This window comes from Lithobates pipiens, unplaced genomic scaffold (assembly GCF_037356315.1).
Source record: "Lithobates pipiens isolate NorthernLeopardFrog02 unplaced genomic scaffold, aLitPip1_a1.2 Scaffold_8, whole genome shotgun sequence".
Classification (NCBI taxonomy): Eukaryota; Metazoa; Chordata; class Amphibia; order Anura; family Ranidae; genus Lithobates; species Lithobates pipiens.
Genome location: NW_027507903.1, coordinates 483,196,409 through 483,219,854, shown reverse-complemented (window position 1 = coordinate 483,219,854; position 23,446 = coordinate 483,196,409). Strand labels below are relative to the sequence as shown.

At 43.4% G+C, this 23,446-nt stretch overlaps 2 protein-coding genes across 6 annotated transcripts in view; one reads left to right on the top strand and one right to left on the bottom strand.

Moving 5' to 3' along the window:
• Positions 1 to 23,446, bottom strand: part of CACNA2D4 (calcium voltage-gated channel auxiliary subunit alpha2delta 4) — a 398,531-nt gene that overhangs the window by 74,241 nt on the left and 300,844 nt on the right. The gene's annotated exons all lie outside the window — the stretch shown is intronic.
• The window catches only part of LRTM2 (leucine rich repeat transmembrane protein 2), a 108,685-nt gene continuing 89,758 nt past the window's right edge, over positions 4,520 to 23,446 (top strand). Inside the window, exon 1 of the mRNA XM_077468883.1 lies at positions 4,520 to 4,916. The gene's annotated coding sequence lies outside the window, so the exon portion shown is untranslated. The remainder of the gene's footprint in view (positions 4,917 to 23,446) is intronic.

The window sequence follows — 23,446 nt, the reverse complement described above, 5'->3', positions numbered from 1 at the left end:
CTTCCGTTCAACATCATTTGTTTTTTTCCCGTAGCGCAGTTTTTCCCCTCTTTTTCCTGTTCCACCTACGTTTCTGTTTGTTAACACTGGAGTTTTGGATGATGTTCCCACCAACCTTTCTGTGTCCATGCTCTTCCTGTTACCTTGTCCATAATATTAAGTAAAGAAAGGTCCAGCATGGATGGCGGGAACCTTTTAAAATGACAATAGCGGGTATGCAGATGTGGCAACTCAGAGAGATGGTGGGAGCTACTCATAAGGGGCACAGCAGGTGTGCAGATCTGAGGACTCAGTGCAGAGATGGTGGGGGGCCCTCATAAAAGGTACAACAGGCGTGCAGACCCAGGATTGCAGCATACAGGTGGTGGGATTCCCTAATAGTGAAAACTCAGCACAGGGATGGTGGGAACCCCTCATAATATGCACACCAGAAGTAAAGACCCAGGAACTGAGCACAGAGATGGTAAGAACCCCTTATTTTGGGGGCAGGAGGTGTGCAGACCTGGAAACTCAGTGCAGGGGTGGTAGGAACCCCTACAATGAGCACAGATAGTGTGCAGACCCATGTACTCAGCACAAAAATGGTGGAAGCCCCTAATAATGAGCCCAGCAGATGCGCATATCCAGAAACTCAGATGGTGGGAACCCCTCATTATGGGCAGAGCAGGCAAGCAAATTCAAAATCTCAGTGCACAAGTGGTGGTAACCCCCCCTTATAATGGGCACCGTTGATGTTGCAGGCCTAAGAACTCTTATAATGGGTGCAGCAGGTATGAAGACCCATAAATTCTGTGCAGAGAGCTACCCAATTGAGCACCAGAGAGATACAAGAGACTGCCAAAGTATTTAACTCTCTAGCATCCACCAAGCAATAATATATTGGTTTTCTGTAAACGAACCCCTTACATTTGCGAATGTTACTAATATGAATTTTTGTGAATATTACACTAATTATCTTACTACAGCCAGTTTGCAATGGAGTATTACTGGTTATACACAGATGTATACAACTGAGAGGTGAGATGCTGAGACTTGTAGTTCTTGCAGACAGCCCACCACCTGCCTGAATAGGATTGAAATATGTGCTAATGGAGCAGAGCCTGGAATGGGTCTCCTTGTGCGTCATTGCTTGTGATGGTGTGTGTGACTTTGCAAGTTCACACTTCCTATTTCTGTACAGTGTGGAGAGTCGAGTGCAAGCGGAGAGGCTAAATGAAGCCAGTTCCTAACATATGTATATTAATGCACTGTCATCCCCATCCATCCATGTATCCGACACCGGATAACCTGTCCATTTGCTTTAGAAACCTTGTGCTTATGTAGGCTGGGGTTATATGTTTGACCTGCTATAGCTGACCTCCTTCTTCAGATGTCACTTCCCAAACTGTTATCTTAAAGTGGTTGTAAACCCTTACAACACACTTTGACCTAGATTAAGGCTTACCTGTAGGTCCAAGAAATATCTCCTAAACCTACACGGTTTAGGAGATATTTGCCGAAAGAAAGGCACCGCTGTCTACGGTGCATGCGCCGTAGACAGCGGCACGCAGACGCACTGAGCGCGGCACCGTCAACGGCGAATATGCCACGCGTGGTGGCTCCCGTCCGCATGAGTGACGTTGTCGCGGCTTCGCCGAATGACAGTGGCAGGGCAGCGAGACCCACCGAGAAGATGGATGCGCCGGACTACAGGGGACAGTGGTGACATCGCTGGCTCCTGTGTCAGGTAAGTGACACATAATGGACTACTATGCGATGCATAGTAGTCCATTATGCTTTGCCTTTGCAGGGAATGAAAGAGGAAGTAAACCCATTTCAGAACTTTTTCCACCTTTGATAAACTGTACAACTCAGTTGAACAACAAACTGAAAACTTTTAGGAGGAGGGAAGTAAAAATACAAAAATAAAATAATATGGTTGCATAAGTGTGCACACCCTTAAACTAATACTTTGTTGAGGCACCTTTTGATTTTATTACAGTACTCAGTCTTTTGGGTATGAGTCTATCAGCATGGCACATCTTGACTTGGCAATATTTGCCCACTCTTCTTTGCAAAAACACTCCAAATCTGTAAGATTGTGAGGGCATCTCCTGTGCACAGCCCTCTTTAGATCACCCCACAGATTTTCAATCAGATTCAGGTCTTGGCCCCTGCTAAGCCATTCCAAAACTTTAATCCTCTTCTGGTGAAGTCATTCCTTTGTTGATTTGGATGATATGCTTTGGGTCATTGTCATGCCGAAAAATTAAGTCCTTTTTCATGTTAAGCTTTCTAGCAGAAGCCTGAAGGTTTTATGCCAATATTTACAGGTATTTGGAACTGTTCATAATTCCCTCTACCTTGACTAAGGCCCCTGTTTCAGCTGAAGAAAAACAGCCACCACCATGCTTCACTGTGGGTATGGTGTTGTTTTTTGCTCCAAACATATCTTTTGAAATTATGGTCAAAAAGTTCAACCTCGGTTTCATCAGACCCTAACACATTTTCCCACATGATTTTGGGAGACTTCAGATGTGTTTTTGCAAAATTTAACTGGGCTTGGATGTTTTTACTTGTAAGAAAAGGAATATGAAGAATATGGGAGATAGTTGTCACATACCACACAGCCAGTACTTGCCAGATATTCCTGCAGCTCCTTTAATGTTGCTGTAGGCCTCTTGGCCAGTTTTCTTCTCGTCTTTTCATCAATTTTGGAGGGATGTCCAGTTCTTGGAAGTGTCACTGTTGTGCCATATGTTCTCCACTTGATTTCTGTCTTCACTGTGTTCCAAGGTATATCTAATGCCTTGAAAATTATTTTCTACCCTTCTCCTGACTGATACCTTTTAACAATGAGATCCGTCTGATGCTTTGGAAGCTCTCTGCGGACCATGGCTTTTGCTGTAGGATGCGACTAAGTAAATGTCAGGAAAGACCTACTAGAGCAGCTGAACTTTATTTGGGGTTAATCAGAGGCACTTTAAATGACGGAAGGTGTGTACTGTCTGTGATTGCTTAATTCGGAACACAGCTACATCCCCAGTTATAAGAGGGTGTGCACACTTATGCAACCACATTATTTTTTTATTTTTTATTTTTACTCCCCCCCCCCCCCCAAAAAAAAAAAAAAGATTTCAGTTTGTTTTTCAATTGATACGTTTATAAGTTACATTGAAAGGTGAAAAAAGTTCTGAAATGATTGACCTTTGTCTCATTTTTTACATGACAGAAACCTGACATTTTACCAGGGGTATGTAAATGTAATGTGTGTGAATGTAAAACTTACAGTTCAAAATTAATCCGCATCATTAGATGCAATGGGAAAACAATTTTAATTCAAAGATGAATTTCATGATAGTCAAATATAGTCAGTTGTATTTTCTCACATGCATGTTGGTGTTCTCTGTGTATTTCTTCCAGATCTGTGCAGTAATCCATTGTAAAACATCACCTCCGTGTGCAGGAGCCTCCTGTAATAAAGACCGGTCACTGCTGCCTTGGCAGCCTGTAGTGGGTGGGGCCTGAACACTGATGATGTCACTGCTACCTGCTGCTAGGTAATATCTGGGCTTGCAATGGCGTTTGGTATACAAAAAGTGGGTTTATTTCCACTGAGGCTATTGGAGAATGTATTTAGATAAAACAATTTTGGTGCCAGAGTTCAACTTTAAAGTGTATGCCTCTTTATTTCTCTCTCCTCTAGTTTTAAATAACTATACATGTTAGAAGGCTAATTTAATAAGTCTAAATTTGTAGAAGGAGTTTCTGGCACTATACCTACACCTCTCTTGGGTCCCTACCTTGTCATCATTTTTTTCAGTTTTACCCTCCGTCCCCTTTTTTCATACTTACCTGTTTCTTTTCTCTTTCATTGAGTATGCCCCCTTATTGGCATACTGACCATCCTGACCAGGGTACACTTCAGGTCAGTTTATATGTTCTTTATTTTCTATCGTATTAACAGACTCCTAACACACACAAAAAAAAAACACACACACATATATATATATATATACATACACACATATATATATATACACACACACACACATTTATTTTTTATTGCAACTGTATCTGCACAACAGAAACCAGACTGCGTGGTCTCACACTGTGAGCCAACATGAATCCATTACAAATTGCTGCCAATCTAACATGTTTCAGGTACAGAGGGAAGGATGTGTTTAGACAGAACACAGAAAGGGCAGAAAGAGGACTTGCAATAATCCCTATTCACCTTCCAATCAGCAGGCAGGTAACACAGGACATGCTGTATGAGCAGTGTGGCAGGGGATGTGTGAATCACATGACTACAAAGCTTTTGGAAGGCAAATCAGCTCTTATACTATATGTATTTCAGCCTTAATGGTGGCTTTTTGGAAGTCAAATTGCTGGAAAAATGAATTGTGACAATAATGGGCAATAGTGTCTTTTTCATGTGTATTTCAGGCTGATGTGGCATTCTTGTTCATCCGATAACAGCTCAGCGGGTTTGGAGCTGCTGGAAATTAGCTGTGTTCATCGGAGGTGGTGTAGTCGCTTTATACGCCTGTACGTGTACGAGTGTGACAGAGCGAGGCTCAGTGCAGTGTGTGTCTGTCATTAGACACAGCCGTCTCTCCTCGCACTCCCCCTTCCCCGGGCTTCCCTGTCTCTCCACTGCTGCTCTGTCTCTGTAATCATCTGTACGCGTCCCCTCCATCCACTGGATTTCACCCCCCTCCTCTCTGCCCCCCCAATCTATTCTCCCCCTGGAGCAGCAACAACTGAAGCAGCGCCGGGGCTCTCATCCTCTCTGACATCAACAGACTGAAGGGTCATTATTTTCTTCTTTTTTTTTATTCGGGGGTCCATGACTGGCTTGCACGGTGGGGGTCCTGCTCATTCATTCCTGGCTGGCATCCATTCATCGGTTCGTCAGACCTCCAGAGGGAAAGGTAAGGAGAATGGCACGTATAAACTGTGGTAGGTGTGAATGGGGAACAAGGACAGCAGCAGGTGCCAGATCAGGTGAGGGCTGGATGCTGGCAGGCAGATTTTGCATACCTGATGTCAACAATAAGGTTGTGAATGAAACCAGCTAATGTCTCCTTCTTAAGTCTAACCGAGCTGAACTACAGGTCTCTGTCACTGGGGGGGGGGGGGGGGGGGTCAAGCAGCAGGGCAGCAATGTACACTGAGGGGGCTGTCCTTATACAGTCCTTGAGGGCCACAGTCAAGCCAGGGATTTAGGCTTAGTAAACAGTTCCACGATTCATTAGCATCTATTAATTGGGTCAATCTGCGGAAGGTCTATGGACCTTGAAAATCAAGTTAGACCCTTTTATGTTATATGTCCTACATTAAAAAAAATTGTCCAAATCCAGTCCTCAAGGGCCCAATACTGGACACTAAATCTCCCCTTGAAATGTACGGTCTTTTTTTCCCAGGCTTACTAAATTTAATGTTGTTAATGTATGGAGTCTTAAGATTGACGCGACCATGCCTTGAAGACTGGACATCAATGGAAGGATAAAAGCATGGCAGCTTATGGATAGATCAGCCTGTGGCTCAGTGTGCAACTGTTGATTGACCATAGGTTCTAGCATTACTCTACAATGGTGACAGAGTAATGCTCCATGGCCAAAAATTAAAGTGTGTCTAAACCAAAGACCAAAAAACTTAATATACTGCAGCTTACCAGTCCTTACATGTGGAAGCTTTATTGGTTCTCTTTTATTTCCACCTCATAATCCTGCCAGTAAAACACTTCCTGTTGAAGGGTGACAACCCTTACTCACTGTACTATTATCCATGGAGGGGCAGTGTTGTCTCCCTTGGCTGCTTTGGTGATTTAAACTAAAAACACCTCCCCCTGCCTCATAAAGGCGATGTTCTGTAGTTCACGGAAGATTTCAGTTCAGTGCACAGGAAGTTACATGGACAGTGGATTTTTGACAAAATCAACTGGATTTTGTCTCTATTTTCAGAAAATGCCCTGAAAAACTAAAAACGCATGCAGCCACCACATCCAAAGACTGGTACGCTGCAATATATTACATTTTTATTCTTCAGCATCCTGAAGACTGGACAATATAGAAGTACAGCGGCTTGCTTAAAACAGATAACCTATGGCTCAGTGTGCAACCCTTATGGAAGTGAAATCCCAGCATAACAGACATACACTTTAAGAGCATTTGTTCACTATTATTATTAAGCCAGATTTATATACCACCAACAGTTTTCGCATAGCTTTACAAAATAAAGGTTACAGTACGGTTACAATACAAATCAAAACAAGAGGGTTTAGCGATCCATGCTCATGGTAGTTTACAATCTATAAGGGAGGATCAAGTGATATAAAAGGTAAGGACTGTGTGGGATGAGCTGATGGATAAAGTAAAAGTACAGTTTATTAGGTTGAAGTGGGATAGATTTCCCTAAAGGATGAATTTTCAGGGATCGCCAAGGTAAACAGAGTAGGAGATAATCAGACAGATTGAGGTAAGGCACTCCAGAGGATGAGAGAGGCTTTGGAGAAGTCCTGGGGTAAGCATTGGAGGAGGCAATAAAGGAGCCAGTGAGCAAGAGGTCTTGAGAGGAGCAGAGAGGACAGTTTAGGTGATTTTTTGACATGAGGTTGGTTATGTAGCCTGGGGAAGAATTGTGGATGGCTTTATACGATGTTAGTATTTTGAATTTTTGTTTATTTTGTAAATCAAAGCCGGGATTGGCAGAGGTGGGTAGAGGACGCTGAATGCTTGGTAAGGTGGATGAATGTGGGAGCGGTATTCATGATTGACTAATAGGGGGCTAGCCTGTGTAGCGTTAGGCCACTGAAGTAGGAGTTAGAATAGATGGGGTGAGAGATAATAAGGAACATATATATAGAATGTTGGTGGTGCCATTGGTTAAGAAGGGATGAATTTTAAAGATGTTATGGTTGCAAGATTTAGACAGCCATTGGATGCTGAAAGGAGAGGTTAAAGCCAAGTAATACACCTAAGCGCCCTGGAATAAGGGGAGGGACTTATGTGCTATTGATCTTGAAGAAAAAGTTGTGGGAGGTAAGGGGACAAAAGATTTGTTCTACAGTCACAAATGAAACTTCTGATTAAGAAGGTTCTCCATCTGAAGGTTAATTAGCTGCATCTAAATTTTCAGCTACTAATTTTACGATCATCTCCAGTGATTGCCTTTGATTTGTTTCCCCCATTATTGCCAGTCAACTCAGCCTTTGTTACAAGAGTGATGCATGCAGCATTTCAATCTGTTGCATCCCTTGCCGTAATTGCAGTCCTCGTGGCATGTCACCTCCAATATCTAAAAATAATTGATCTATTGAATCAAACCTCAACTTGATATCTACATGGTGGGTTATGCAGTACCTTCAAACAACAACAGTTGATACCACAGGACAGTCCTATTAGTTAAATAGTTAACTTATGATAAACTCCAGGCAAACAAATAAAATACACATATAAAAATACATATGTAGCAACTCTTACATTTACTTTCCTTCAATCCCTTTACTTCCTTTCGATCCAATCCTAAAATTTCAGCCTTGTCTGGCAGTGAAGAAGATCTGATTTTACTTTTCAGTTCAGCAACACTTAAGCCGGGTACACACTACAGTTTTTTTTTTGTTTTGTTTTTTTGCAAACATGCGGGTTGCATGAAAAAAAAAAAAAACTGACAGCTTCGGTCGGAGCTGCTGTACTAACCATTCAAAGGTTAGTTCAGCGATCTCTCCTGCTGAGCTGTTGTGTTTGGACAGGGGGAAGGCCCCCCGATCAGCCATTGAATGTGAGTGCTAAACGGGAGTCGGTCGGCTGCAGCTTTCCAGCATGCGAAATGCAAAAATGCAGCAACACCTGATTGATTCATTGTACCACTTCTACATACAGTCTGAACTCTGCTTTCAGCCTGGTACAAACTAATAGTTTTTCTTTCATTCAACCCGGAAGGCATCCTGACCAGGAGAAGACAGTGATTATCGCTAGTGGTTATATCAGCTGCTAGTGATAATTGCAAGAGAATCCAGCAGGCTGGTTCTACCCAAGTTGATTGATCGATCAATTTGGTACATTCAGCCTGCCCATTAATGGTTTGAACTGTGTATGGTTGGCCTTACATTGGTTGCAAGGCTCATACCAAGTTAAATTCAGCTAGTTACACTGCATGCATTTAAAAAATACATTTAATGATGTACTAATGAATACAGAGCCACAGATGTTACCTACTGAGGTTCCTGTGCAGCATTGGGCATACTACAGGAGATTGTCAGAGACTAAGAAAATGCCATAAAGCAGGGATATGCAATTAGCGGACCTTCAGCTGTTGCAGAACTACAAGTCCCATGAGGCATAGCAAGACTCTGACAGCCACAAGCATGACACCCCGAGGCAGTGGCATGATGGGACTTGTAGTTTTGCAACAGCTGGAGGTCCACTAATTGCATATCCCTGCCATAAAGGATTGTCAGAGACTTAATACATACTACAGGAGATTGCCAGAGACTGTAACTTACTACAGGAGATTGCCAGACACTGGGGATATACTGTGGAAGATTGTCAGAGACTGGGGCATAGGACACAAGACTATCAGAGGCTGAAAACATACAATAAGAAATTCTCAGAGACTTATGCCCTGTACACACAGTCGCAAATTCCGACGGAAACGGTCCAATCAGATGATGTTGGAAAATCCGATCGTGTGTGGGCTATTTCAGACTTTTCCCGGAAATTCAGACGGAAAAAGTTTGAGAGCTGGATCTAAAATTTTCTGGCAACAAAATCCGATCGGACTTTTTGCGATCGTTTGTAGAGAATTCCGAAGGACAAAGTGCCACGCATGCTCAGAATAAATTACGAGACGAAAGCTATTGGCTACTGGCCTCTACGAAGTCCCGTCATACGCAACCAACGTCACCTTGTTCAGAACGATCGGATTTTCCGACAACTTTGTCCGACCGTGTGTATGCAACACAAGTTTCGGCCAAAATCCGTCAGAAAAAATGCGACGGATTTTGTGGTCGGAATGTCTGACCGTGTGTACAGGGCATAAGGGCATACCGAAGGCGACTGTCAGAGACTGGAGACATAGAACAATAGATTTCAAGGACTGGGAACATAGTATAGAACAAAGTTTCTCAAATAGGGTTCCACCAGTTTGCCAGGGGTTCCATGAGCAATGGGCAATTTCTGTCTCTCAGATAAGTTCTTACTGACACAGTTAATATTTTTAAGTGTAAGGAACATTTTTCCCACTGACCATCACACTAATGTATCATGAGTTGATATAAGTAGATAAAGTCCATTTTAGCAGGGGTTCCCTGAGACCAGAGGAATTTCAAGGGTTTGTATTGAAAAGTTTGAAAAAGAGTGCTATAGAAGATTGCCGAAGACTGCAGAGATACTATAGGACATAGCACAGAAGATTATCAGAGACTGAGGACATATTACAGGAGAGTGTCAGAGACTGGAGACAAAGCACAAAAGATTTCAGGAACTGGGGACATTCTACAGTAGATTGACAAAGACTGGGAACCTACTACAGGAGATTGTCAGAAAGTGGAAACATTACCACAGGGGATTGTACGAGAATGGGGTCATACTATAGCAGACTGTAGGAACTGGGGACTTACTACAGGAAATTGTAAGTGACTAGGGACTTACTACAGGAAATTGTCAGTGACTGGGGACTTACTACAGGAAATTGTCAGTGACTGGGGACTTACTACAGGAAATTGTCAGTGACTGGGCACTTACTACAGGGGATTGTCAAAGGCTTGGAAAATATTACAGGAGATTGTCAGAGACTGGGGACATTCTATAAGTGTGGTTTTAAACTTTGAAAGTGTTGCAGTATAAATCAGAATTCCCACTATTGGCTGCTGGGGCCTGAGGGCTATACAACAAGTACCAAAGGACCTCAGGTAAGGCACCATCTGCTCGGCGTGTTATTACGTATTTGCATTTTTGTGCAAAGCGTTGTTTTATATTTCTAAAATGAAAAAAAAAAAAGTATCTTTGTTGCAGTATTAGAAGAGCAATGTTATAATTTGTGGTGCTTTGAAATATCAATACTTCTGTAGCTGAAACAGCTTTTAATAAAACCCTGTGATGTACCAAAATCCAGTGAAAGCACAAAAAATATTTAGAAAAAATGTTATATATAAATAACTCACTTTATTTATATTCTTCAGTCATAATTGTAATATTTCCGTTAGAAGCGATTGAATAACTTTCAAATTGTTACTGGCTTGCTGTACCATATTTCCAGTGCTGCTGTACTGCAGATTTTTAGCTTCTCTCTCTGCTAATCTCTTTCACATGGGTATTGAAAATAAATTAGCTAGCTGTTAATTTTTTGACCGTCTCCAATGATTGCCTTTGATCTGTTTCCCACATTATTGTCAGCCAGCTCAGCCTGTGTTACAAGATTGTTGCAAGCAGCATTTAAATCCGTTGCATCCCTTGCTGTAATTGCATTCCTCATGGTATGCCACCTCCAATATCCTTTATAAAGTTGGACTATTGAATCAGACTTCACCTTCATATCTAGGCAGTGGATTATGAAGAACCTTCAAGCTCCACAATAGTTACTATCACATGGCAGTCTCAATAGAGGATTAGATGAACTGTAGCTGAACAGCTTTTAATGAATCCCTAAAATGTACAAACATCCTGCACTGAAAGCCTGGAAAGGTAAATAGAAATGCAATATATGTACACTCATATATATATATATATATATATATATATATATATATATATATGTAAATATATATAAAATATATAATAATAATTATATATATATATATTTACAGTCGTGATTTTATTTCTATTGAATTAATTGTAACTTTAAAATTGTTACTGGCTTGCAGTACCATATTTCCATTACTGTACTGCAAATTTTTTAATTCTCTCTCCACTAATTTAACATTAAGGTGACCGTAGCACTTAATGTGAAATTGAACCTAAAAAAAGAACAAACAATTCCTACAGGTAGTAATTTGATGACAGAAGCGACCCTATTGGTGGTGCCAACGGGAGCGCAGCGCTGGATCGCTTGACAGGTAAATTTGTGCATACAAGCACATTATGGCTATCAGTTTCTAAGGCTTCATAAAAAAAAATGGTATAGGTTAAAATCTGCTTAACCACTTCAATACCAGGCCTATTCTGGCACTTCTCTCCTACATGTAAAAAATTTTTTTTTTTGCTACAAAATTACTCTGAACCCCCAAACATTATATATGTTTTTTTAGCAGACACCCTAGGGAATAAAATGGCTGATATTGCAACTTTTATCTCACACGGTATTTGCACAATAATTTTTCAAACGCCTTTTTGCTTGGAAAAAGAAACGGTTTAATGAATTCAAAAATAACAAAACAGTAAAGTTAGCCCAATTTTTTCGTATAGGATGAAAGATTATGTTATGCCGTGTAAATAGATACCTAACATGTCACACATTAAACATTAAAATTGCGCTCACTCATGGAATGGCGCCAAACTTCGGCACTTAAAAATCTCCATAGGCGACGCTTTGAATTTTTTTTACAGGTTACCAGTTTAGAGTTGCAGAGGGGGGTCTAGTGTTAGAATTATTGCACATGCTCTAACGTACACGGCGATACCTCACATGTGTGGTTTGAACGGCGTTTACATATGTGGGTGGGACTTGCGTGTGTGTTCTCTTCTGAGCGCAAGCTACCGGGGACAGGGGCATTTTACAATTTTTTATTTTACATAATTGTTTTTATTTTTTAATTTTAAGTAAACATCCCTTGTAATAGGAATGGTGTGTGATAGGTCCTCTCTATGGAGAGATGCGGGGTCAATAAGACCCCACATCTCTCCTCCAGGCTGGAAAGCATGAGATCGAGAAAAAAAATTCACCAATCTCATGCTGACAGCCACGGTCATGGCTTTGTTTACATCCGGGTACCCGGGCGTGACGTCATAATGTCACATCCGGGCCTCCGACTGTCATAGAGGTGACTGGTGACCATCTGGCCACCAGAAATCTCTATCGTCATTGTCCGGCACCGGATCATCCGGTGCCCAGAGAGGCACCTGATGGCGGCGGGAGGGGCGTCCCCTCCTGACGCTTATAAGAATGACCAAGCGGCGGAAAAAGAAAGATATCTGAATGATGCCTGTAGCTACAGGCATCATTCAGATATCCCCCCACAAAGTCAAGGACGTCATTTTACTATGGCCCAGTATTGAGGTGGTGTGTTAAAAACACCTAAGGAATGCTAAAATGACAACTGATAATCTGAGAGGCCATTTTGCATGCCTTAGTCCAGGTTCACACTGAGCTGCGGGAATGAAGCCGTGAGAGTTCAGCTGAACGATTTCACTCCCGCATGTCAGTCCCGCTTTGGCTGCAATTTCATAGACATCAGTGAGGGTTTTTGCACAGATGTCAATGGAACTTGCACCTCGAAATTGCAAAAAGTAGTACAGAAACTACTTTTTGAAATCAGCGTGGTGCCAAAAGTTCGGAGTTGCACCGATTAGGACGGTGCCATTGCTGGAATTGTCGCCGATTTGATATGCGATTTCACATGTCAAATCGCACACTTTAAGCTACTTAAAGTTTGATGACTGTTGTTTTTAAATGTAAGGCACGGAAGATGGATGTTCGTCTATGTAGCTGAATGCAAACTCTCACTGTACCAATATTATACAAAAGCACCAACTAAAGGCTAGAGTCAAAAATTTGAGAAGAGGTGGGGCAGGGGATGCAGGGGGATTGTTCAAATTCTGTATTTAGAATGTAAAAATGTTTTTTTTTTTTTTTTAAATAGTCAAAAATGTATCTCTATTAAAAACGCCTGTAAAAGAAACGCGAGTTACCACGTTTAAATGCGTTTACAAGCTGTTACAGGCATTTGGCGTTTTAAATGCCTCTGAACATCCTGAACGCATTTTTTTTTTAACTTAACTGCCTAGAAATGACTATAAATGACCCTGTGTACATGTACCGATAAGATAACAGAGGAGAGTTCAGAGGCAGCTGGAAAAAAAAAAACGCCCAACTGCTCGTAAACGTCTGTTTACCAGCATCAGTGTACATAAAGCCTAAGGCCCCTTTCACACGGGCGGATAGAATTGTGCTTTTAACTGCGGACAGATGACGTTATCTACCGCAGCTAAATGCACAAAATGCTTTCCTATGGCCCCATTCACACACTGCGTTTAGTGACGGTTTTGTTGCATGCGGTTTTGTGCAGATAGACAAAATAAGTTGACTGCATCCAGGAATGATCTAGTGCAGCTATCTGCACATAACTGCAGGTAATCACAGTGTACTATTTCTCCTGTAGATAGCAGCAGCAACAAGGAAAGAAAAACAATAGGAAGCACATCAGAAATGGCAAGAATTTTCCAAACGCAGCTAAACGCAGACGCAGCTAAACGCAGCTAATCGCAATGTACAACTGCAAGTGAACGCTGTGCCAGGATTCTCTGAATTTCAGAATAATAAAAAATAACAAAACACGCTTTTAACAGCGGCAGAACAGCCGCCCGTGTGAAAGGGGCCTAACTCTCAGTTGTACCCCCAAAATCCCAAGTAACGTCCCATTTATTCCAATATATTTCAATCTCGTTCAGTAAGTCACTGCTTATTATTGAGAAGGAAGGATCTCCATAATTGCAAAAGGAGAATTATATAATTACATGTTGGAGGCCCAAAGACACTTAATGAACAGTTCAATTTGTAATGGAAGAGATTCTAATTCTATGTTGATGAAGAGCTCCATTCTAAAAGAAAAAGGGGGTATACAGTAGTTTTAGAAATAGAAACTGCTATATAAATTAAAGTTAAAGTTGAATCTGTTAATATTTTCTTTTCCTTGATGGTAATGTCATGCTAATGACTTTATTAAATAAAACCTGCTTTCATTACATGATGTAGTGCCCTCCACTAGTTAGGCCCCTTTCACACATGCGGATGGTATGTCCGTATTTCATCCATCCGTTTGCGGATGAAATACGGACATCCATTCATCCCTATGGGATAGCGGGTGTCTGCGGATGAGCATCCGCAGACACCCGCTATTGTCCGCCTCCGCAAATGTCCGATTCTGCAGACGGAGGAAAATCCTATTTTTCTGTCCGTCTGCAGAGCGGATCGGATGAACACGGACACACGGTCCGTGCTCGTCCGATCCCCATAGAGGAGAGCGGAGAGCTGACAGGGCGGTCCCCGCACAGTGTGCGGAGACCGCCCTGTCCGCAGCCGGCTCAGCGGGGACAACGGAGCGATCCCCGCTGAGCGAGCGGATCATCACGGGGCGGATCATTACTGATCCGCCCCGTGTGAAAGGGGCCTTAGGCTGCAAAGCTAAATTTATTTTTTGGCTTCACTGCAGTCAGTGGAACAGTAATCTACTGTTTTTGTCTGCTCGGGGTTTTTAGCTAGATGTTTGATTTTTATACCTATTTCTGGAAGAAGATTCCAGAACATAGGGCAGGGAGAGTCAAATGGCCAGTATGAATATTTATCTTTCCCTAGCCAATCCCTGGAAGGAGGCATCCAGAAGGTGTCTGTGAAGGTGGTAAAGGTTTCTAAGATTTTGTCCTGGTGTTCTTTCCTTTCCAGGGGTGTTCCAGGTCTCCTGGGGCTGCTGCCCCTGGGAAAAAACAGCTGGAACAACAAACTGCAGTCTGGGTTTCTGCGGGTGCTGGGTTAAATGCCTGGAGAAGACAGCTAAAAGCGGTTCTTCACCCTAAAGGGGAAGTTCCGCTAATCTTATCCCTCCCCCCCTCCGGTGCCACAATCGGCACCTTTCAGGGGGGAGGGGGGTGCAGTTACCTGGATAATCCAGGTAACTGCACCCACTTCCGGCCAGACCGCCGCAGACCCCCGCAGACGCTCCGCCCCCCCCCGTTGTGTTCTGGGAAACACACAGTTCCCAGAGACACAGCGGGGGACCATAAGAGACGCGCAGCGCGACTCGCGCATGCGCAGTAGGGAACCGGGCAGTGAAGCCGTCATGATTCACTTCCCGATTCCCTGACAGAGGATGGCGGCGGTGGCAGCAGCGAGACGAGCGATCGCTCGTCATCTGCCGCCGACATCGCTGGAACCTGGGACAGGTAAGTGTGATTTTATTAAAAGTCAGCAGCTGCAATATTAGTAGCTGCTGGCTTTTAATATTTTTTTTTTAGGTGCAGCTCCTCTTAAAGGATTATGCTTGCTGAAGGGCACTGTCCCAATCTGGAGAAAGACCCTTTTTCTCCCCCACTGGGGAACTAGCTGTGGATGTTAGGTGGCAGACAACTACTGGGATATTGGAGGTAAAGACCTTGCTACGGACTCTTGGGATGCTATGTGGACTGGAACTATTCCTATAGCAGGGGTCTCCAAACTGTGGCCCAAGGGCTGGATGCAGCCCTTTGCTAGTCTTTATCCGGTCCTCAGGGCCTTTCAAATGATATGAGGCACTATTCCGCCCACTGACACCAATGATGGGGCACTACTCCTCCTCCAACTGACCACCAACCCCAAGGCTATACTTGCCCTCACTGGTGCTGGGCTTAGTCCATTTGCTACCCTCAATAGGCACAATTCAAAGTCTGAAAGACAGAAAACTGGCCCTTTGTTTGAAAAGTTTGGAGATACCTGTCTTATAGAGTCATAGATATACTGGCCATTCCTTTTTAACTCCAGGAAGGGCTGCTTAAAGATTAATGAGGAGCTGTGATGCTGCTATTGTTTTGCTTTTGTTTGGAGTATCCTGATCCCTGAACCCCTCTCCTGTTTCAGATTATTCTGCAATACATTTTAAAAAGACATCCCCTAAACTGAGCTTGTATTGTCGGCGTGCATGGAACGGTGTTTGTGGCAGGTAGCCTCTGTACTAGTAAATTCACAGTAGCCCCTCTGGGGGGTGAGTGCTAAAGTACCATATTTTATACCAAGTAACATCATCACTGGGTTTCTGAGCTTCTCTATGCAATGCAGTCAGATCAAGGCTGATGAGAAGGGCCGGTAGAGGTACTGTACATAGTTTACTAAAAACATCACAACACCCTTCCTCAGTACTCATTTCAAGAGCCCTCAACCCTAATATAAGCAATGGGCTGGCTTTTGAGAGGAGTTATGCAAATATCAACATGCCCTGATGGGGGGGGGGGGGTCTGTTTGGAGCAGTGTATGTTCATAGGCAGGCTCATTTGTATGCAGACTTATGAGACAACACCTACATGTGATGCTGGGCTTTCAGGATTAACAGAACTGAAATCCAATAAATGAAAAGGGCGGGCCAGGGATGTTAGGGAGGAAAGCATTAGATGATGCTGGATGTCCCCCAGCCAGGAAATGAGGTGGGCTCTATCTGATTTGCTGCAACTTCTAATGCACATTTTGAGATCCTCATAGTGTGCAGTGTAATAATAGGAAACTATTTCAGTACAAGAGAGGAGCCTGCACTGATAGGGAAGCTGGAGTCCAGCTTTAGTAAAATGACATCTCATTATAAATAAATACTTCCTTTCCTGGTAACAGGAGAGAAGCTAATAGGCAGTCTGTTTCCTGACATTTGCCTGGATATGGTACCTCCGTCCGCCCCGACTCTAAGCACAATTCACCTGAGAAAAGGGTCCCTGTGCATCACAAGATGAAAATGTTCTGCTGCTATGCTATACTGAGGAGGAGGCGAGGCAAGTATCCCAAATCTACTCACATGAGCCACAGAAACTCATAGGGGGCAATGTTTTCTTCCTACAAATTGTTACAGTTGTCTCTTGAACAGGAATAGAGGGAAAAACATCCAACGGTGACATCTGCCTAACAAGGGAATCCTCGTCACTTTGGAGAGGTGGTCTTGTTTATACAAGGAAGCTTGCCACCTTTCATCCAACGATGCTGGATTTTAACTTAAAGTGCTTGTTACCTTTCAAAAAACGTCACTGCCAGCCCTTCTATTTTATCCAGCCATAATACACTCTGTAAGTGTGTGTGTGTTTTTTTTTTTTTTTTTTTTAAACAAAGCCTCTAAATACCTTTTTTCCAGCTATAGTTAGGCCGGTCACATGACTCCCAGCCGCTCTGCTACTCCGATCCAGGACTACAGCGCAAGAGGCCTCCTGACATCACCAGGGGAGGTCACATGGCTGCTCGGCTCCTCCCAATGTAGCTCTGGATCAGAGTATCCTTAGCGGCCAGGAGTCACGTGACCGGTCTGAATATAGCTGAAAAAAGGTATTTAGAGCCTTTGTTTAAAAAAAAAAAAAAAAAAAAACACAGAGTGCATTATGCCTGGATAAAATAGAGGGGCTAACCAGTGACAATTATTAAACTTTTTTTTTAAACTACTAACAGTGGCAGGAGGGGGGGTGGGGTGGGGGGGGGGGGGCGGTTGGATGGAGACACCAACACAAGGAGCTGACAGTCGGGGGGGGGGGGGCAGAGGAGAGCTGTGGATGATGGAAGTATGTAAACATGACCACAGAGGGGGAAACAACAAGTGGCAGGATCAGCCAGGGTTTTTTTTTACAGTTTAGAGAGGGCCAGGTTAGAGTACTGTGCTGCTAAACCTGCTATAAGGGAACATGTGCACTTTTTTTTTTTTAGGGTTACAAACACTCTAAGTGTAGTTTACACAATCAGAAAATCGGACAAAAAATAGCTCTTTTGAAGCGATCATACGATAATCAGATCGTTAGTACACAGCTTTTGAGAGCCAGTCATGACAGATCATGTGAAATTATCCAGGGCAAACATGAAGTTTTTTCTCAAACAATTCCAGAACTAACGATTTCGGTTAAATCAGTAAAGTATTTGTCTGAAAAAAAAAATCAGAAGAAGACCACGCATGCTCAGAAACAAAATACGTTACAAAACAACACATTACATCACTTCTGAAGTTGTATTCTGTCGTACAAGAATTTTCATATTTTTAGTAACCTTTTCATATTCGATATGAAATCAGCATGCAAGAAAAAACAGATGATCAGCTGTCTGATATTCTCATTGTGTATAAAGCTCTGGACTAGCGTCTCTCTGGGAATTGTTCTCTGGCTGCCTCCTGACTTACAGGAGTGATGGCAGAGCAGGGGCTCCTGGAGGGAGGATTCTGCTCTCTCCTTCCAATGGCAGCCTACTTTAGGCAGAAAAGTGCAGGTAAGGGCGAGTCCGTTCATTTCAAAAGTACGACGGATAGTCCGGCGGACTTAGTACGCCGTATTAGTCCACTGAAAAAGTGCCATGTGTGGGCAAGTAGCTCGTTCGGAAAGTCCGCCAGACTAAGTCCGCCCCATAGTCTGCTACGTGTGTAGGCGGCATAAGGGGAAGAGAGCACTGAAAATAGACCTCCTTTCCAATCTGGGCATTTCATGTTATCAGAGATGGGAAGAGAGAGAACCTGTCTTCATTCCCTGGTTGGCACCATGCTGAGAGGAAGGTCTGAACTCAGAGCCCAAAGCCCAATCAGTCACACTACCTCCTTCACAGCCTTTTATCTCATCTCCCTCCCTTAGAGCCACAAAGAGCCCTTTAGTTGCATGCATCCCGCAATGCCACCTCCACCCCCCCAGCTTTTCTCCTTCATCCCACTCACACATATGCTAAAGCAGTCCTCAGACTGACACCCCTGACGTAACGCAGCAGCTTTTTTTTTCTCCACCAAAACCGATGCAGTATTTCTTTACAGTGACACCACCATTGCCAGGGCATTACCTCCTTTGCCACTGTTAGCCTCATATTTTACTGTGGGACAGTATATGCACCGCTATTAAACTCTGTGGTGTGCCACGACCACTGGCACTATATTGGAGCAATGGCACAAGTATTATGTGCATTTTGTGAGGACACTATTAACACTGACCCCCTACTCCAGCCTGTCCCACCCCCACGCTCAGATCCTTTCATTTTACAAAAGTACCTAGGTATGTTCCTGTTGTGTCTCTAGGATAGGAAGTGAAAGCAAATTTGCCCCACAGGACACAGGGGTGTTCCGTCAGAATCAGCGACCCCACCAGATTAGGTAACAGAAGTGGCATTCCGTCAGTTTCACCGCCACCAAGTTTGCTAATCTGACAGAACACCTGCAGTCAGAAGAAGGCAGCAGCTAACATCTTGCTACACCCAGCTACATCTTGAATTTAAGAATAATTTTAGCAATAAAGTGAGCGTATATAAATAAATATAGTATAGTGACATCTGTGATGCTGTTAGATGTTATATTTTGAATGAAGCTTGACGCCAGCAGTAGGAAGGTGGCGGAGGCCATTTTAGTACACCCTACTTTGCTCAGCGCTAAACCTTAGGCTTTTCCACAGGACACAGGGGTGTTCCATCAGAATCAGTGACCCCGCCAGATTAGGTAACAGAAGTGGCATTCCATCAGTTTCACCGCCACAAAGTTTGCTAATCTGACAGAACACCTGCAGTCAGATGAAGGCAGCAGCCGACATCTTGCTACACCCAGCTACATCTTGAATTTAAGAATAATTTTAGCAATAAAGTGAGCGTATATAAATAAATATAGTATATTGACATCTGTGATGCTGTTTGATGTTATATTTTGAATGAAGCTGGACGCCAGCAGTAGGAAGGTGGCGGAGGCCATGTTAGTACACCCTACATTGCTCAGTGCTAAACCTTAGGCTTTCAAAATTAAACATACAAACAGCATCACAGATGTCAATATACTATATTTATTTATATACGTTCGCTTTATTGCTAAACTTATTATTAAATTCAAGATGTAGTTGGGTGTAGTAAGATGTCCGCTGCTGCCTTCCTCTGATTGCAGATGTTCTGTTAGGATTAGCAAACCTGGTAGGGGTGGAACGCATGCGCAGCTGACGGGTCACCAATTCTGATGGAACAAGGGGTGCTAAGATTTTCCTATTTTATCCAAAACTACAACTACAAAAAAACAAAAAAAAAACAACAAAAAAAACTTTTGGCTTTAGATACACTTAAAAAAAATATCATGCCATGTTATAAGTCTGTAAATTTAAACTAGTGTTTTGGAGTAACAACATTTTCTTATACATACTGCCTATTGGGGCTTCATGACATTTGTTGAAGAATTAAAAAAAAAAAAAAGAAAAAAAAAGGCAGACCTGTTTGAGATCATCCTCTTCCTCAGCATGTCGTAGTTGAACAAGCTTGTTGTTCTCCCTGTTTTCCCTGGCCAGAAACATAGTGGAACTGATAAACTATTGGTGGATTAGAGTGAGAAATAGCGACAGGGAATGTATCTTGCAGCACCTATTACTTGGTGCACTATTGTGCTTATTCTGTGCGCCCCAAAATATATGCAATCTTTTCAAGTTAATGTCACACAAATTGTGATATGGCTATAAAATGTCACAAATAAGAATTTTCCTGTTTCTGACGCACATGTTCCACAAAAACATGCATTGCGAATCATTGCATATTTGTTACACTAGTAAAAATGTTGCAATCGGTGCTATTTAAAGCGGGATTCCACCCTAAAGTGGAACCTCCGCTGATCGAATCCCCCCCCCCCCCTCCGGTGTCACAATTGACACCTTTCAGGGGGGAGGGGGGTGGAGATACCTGTCAAAGACAGGTATTTTCACCCACTTCCGGGCATAGACTCCCGTGGGAGTCTACGCCATTTCCTGCCCTGCCGCGCTGTCTGCTGGGACACACACGGGTCCCAGTGACAGCGCAGAGATTTCCTATTGCGCGGCGCGGCTCGCGCATGCGCAGTAGGGAACCGGGAAGTGAAGCCGATTTGCTTCACTTCTTGATTCCCTCACCTAGAATGGTGGCGACAGCAGCCGAGAGCCGAGCGATCGATCGGCCTCGACTGCCGGCATCGCTGGAACCCGGGACAGGTGAGTGTCCATTTATTAAATTTATTTATTTTTTTGGTGGAATCCCTCTTTAATGTCTCATCGCTGATAGTTTATCAGGCCCAATATCCTTCAGGGATTCAGATTCGAGATCTGCATAAATGCAGGATATTGTTCACATGGCTCTTTGCTGCTAATGAAAATGCTAGCTGCCTCACTGTCACTGACACAGAACAAATATGTGGCCAGCAAAGTCAGTGCATCAATCTACATACAGTGAGGGAAAAAAGTATTTGATCCCCTGCTGATTTTGTACGTTTGCCCACTGACAAAGAAATTATCAATCTATATTTTTTATGGTAGGTTTATTCTAACAGTGAGAGACAGAATAAAAACAAAAATATCCAGAAAAACGCATTTCAAAAAAGTTATAAATTGATTTGCATTTTAATGAGTTAAATAAGTATTTGACCCCTTCAGAACACTTGACTTAGTACTTAGGTGGTAAAACCCTTGTTGGCAATCACAGAGGTCAGACGTTTCTTGTAGTTGGCCACCAGGTGTGCACACATCTCAGGAGGGATTTTGTCCCACTCCTCTTTGCAGATCTTCTTCAAGTCATTAAGGTTTCGAGGCTGACGTTTGGTTACTCGAACCTTCAGCTCCCTCCACATATTTCCTATGGGATGACGATCTGGAGACTGGCTAGGCCACTCCAGGACCTTAATGTGCTTCTTCTTGAGCCACTGCTTTGTTGCCTTGGCCGTGTGCTTTAGGTCATTGTCAAGCTGGAATACCCATCCGCGACCACCCATTTTCTATGCTTGTGGAGGCACAGGATCAAAGCTGGCTTCATTCAACTCCTGCCCCTGTAACTCAGACAACTTTTTGGTAAATTATAATATGTCCCCAGGGTTGTCTTTACCGGTAAGGATGGTTCAGCTTGCTCTTGGCTCCTGGATCCTTAGGCTTGTCTGTCCCCCTCACGATTCTCTGAGGGTGAGCTGCAGCCGCGCTGTGTTGGCTGTCCTGGGCCGCCACGTCCTCTTTGTTTTTGCCCCCTCCTCTCTTCATGGCGGTGAGTACACAGTTCTCCAAAGGCACCTCCATGATCCAGGGAGTTTGCTGCAGCTATTGGTGGCTTTCACAAAGCTGATGGCGGCCAGGATAAGATGAAGGATTATGTGTGGGAGCTCCGTGAGACCGATCCGCTCACATGCGCAGCCTGGCCACACCCCCATGAAACATTTTCAATGCTCTGGCTGAGTGAAGGAGTTTCTAACCCAAGATTTGCTAGTACATGGCCCCACCCATCAACCCTTTGATGCGGTGAAGCTGTCCTGTCCCCTTAGCAGAAAAACAGCCCCAAAGCATAATGTTTCCACCTCCATGACTGATGGTGGGGATGGTGTTCTTGTGGGTCACAGGCAGCATTCCTCCTCCTCCAAACATGGGGAGTTGAGTTGATGCCAAAAAGCTTGATTAGCAAGTTTCAGATGGGCCTGTACATGTGCTTTCTTGAGCAGAAGGACCTTGCAAGGGCTGCAGGATTTCAGTCCTTCGTGGCTTAGTGTATTACCAATTGTTTTCTTGGTGACTATGGCCCCCAGTTGCCATGAGATCATTGACAAGATTATCCTGTGTAGTTCTGAGCTTATTCATCACTGTTCCCATGATCATTGAAACTTCATGAGGTGAGATCTTGCATGGAGCCCCAGACCGAGGGAGAATGACAGTTACTTTGTGTTTCTTCCATTTGCGAATAATCACACCAACTGTGTCACCCTCTCACCAAGCTGCTTGGCGATGGTCTTGTAGCCCATTCCAGCCTTGTGTAGGTCTACAATCTTGTCCCTGACATCCTTGGACAGCTCTTTGGTCTTGGCCATGCTGGAGAGTTTGGAATCTAAGTGATTGATTGCTTGCTTGTGTGGACAGGTGTCTTTTATACAGGTAAGCAGCTGAGATTAGGAGAACTCCCTTTAAGAGAGTGCTCCTAATCGCAGCTGGTTACAGACATCTGGGAGCCAGAAATCTTGCTGATTGATAGGGGATCAAATACTTATTTCCCTCATTAAAATGCAAATCAATTTATAACTTTTTTGAAATGCTTTTTTCTGGATATTTTTGTTGTTATTGTGTTTCTCACTGTTAAAATAAACCAACCATTAAAATTATAAACTCATAATTTCTTTGTCAGTGGGTAAATGTACAAAATCAGAGGGGGATCAAATACTTTTTTCCCTCAGTGTACTTGTATCATGACAGCGATTCTACTGAGTTCTTTTTTTTTCAAATAGTAAACATGTCATACTCACCTGCTCTGTGAAATGGTTTTGCATAGAGTAGCCCCAATCCACCTCTTCTGGAGTCCCCCCCCCCCGCTGGTGCTCCAGGCTCCTCCATAGCAAGTCACTTTCTATGGGGGCACTCGTGTGTGCTCGCTTCTGAGCCGCACATTGTGTATCCATTGGCACACAAATCACGGCTCGGCCCTGTCCCTGCTTCCTCCTCACTGGCTGTGATTGACAGCAGCAGGAGCTGACAGCTCCCGCTGATGACTCAATCTCCAATGAAGAGAGAGACAGGAGAGAGATGCTGTTCTTGGGAACTGCGCTGCATCAAGTCTGGGCTTAGGTAAGTATTTCAGGTGGGGCTCTGGGAGAGCTGCACGCAGAAGTTTTTTTTTT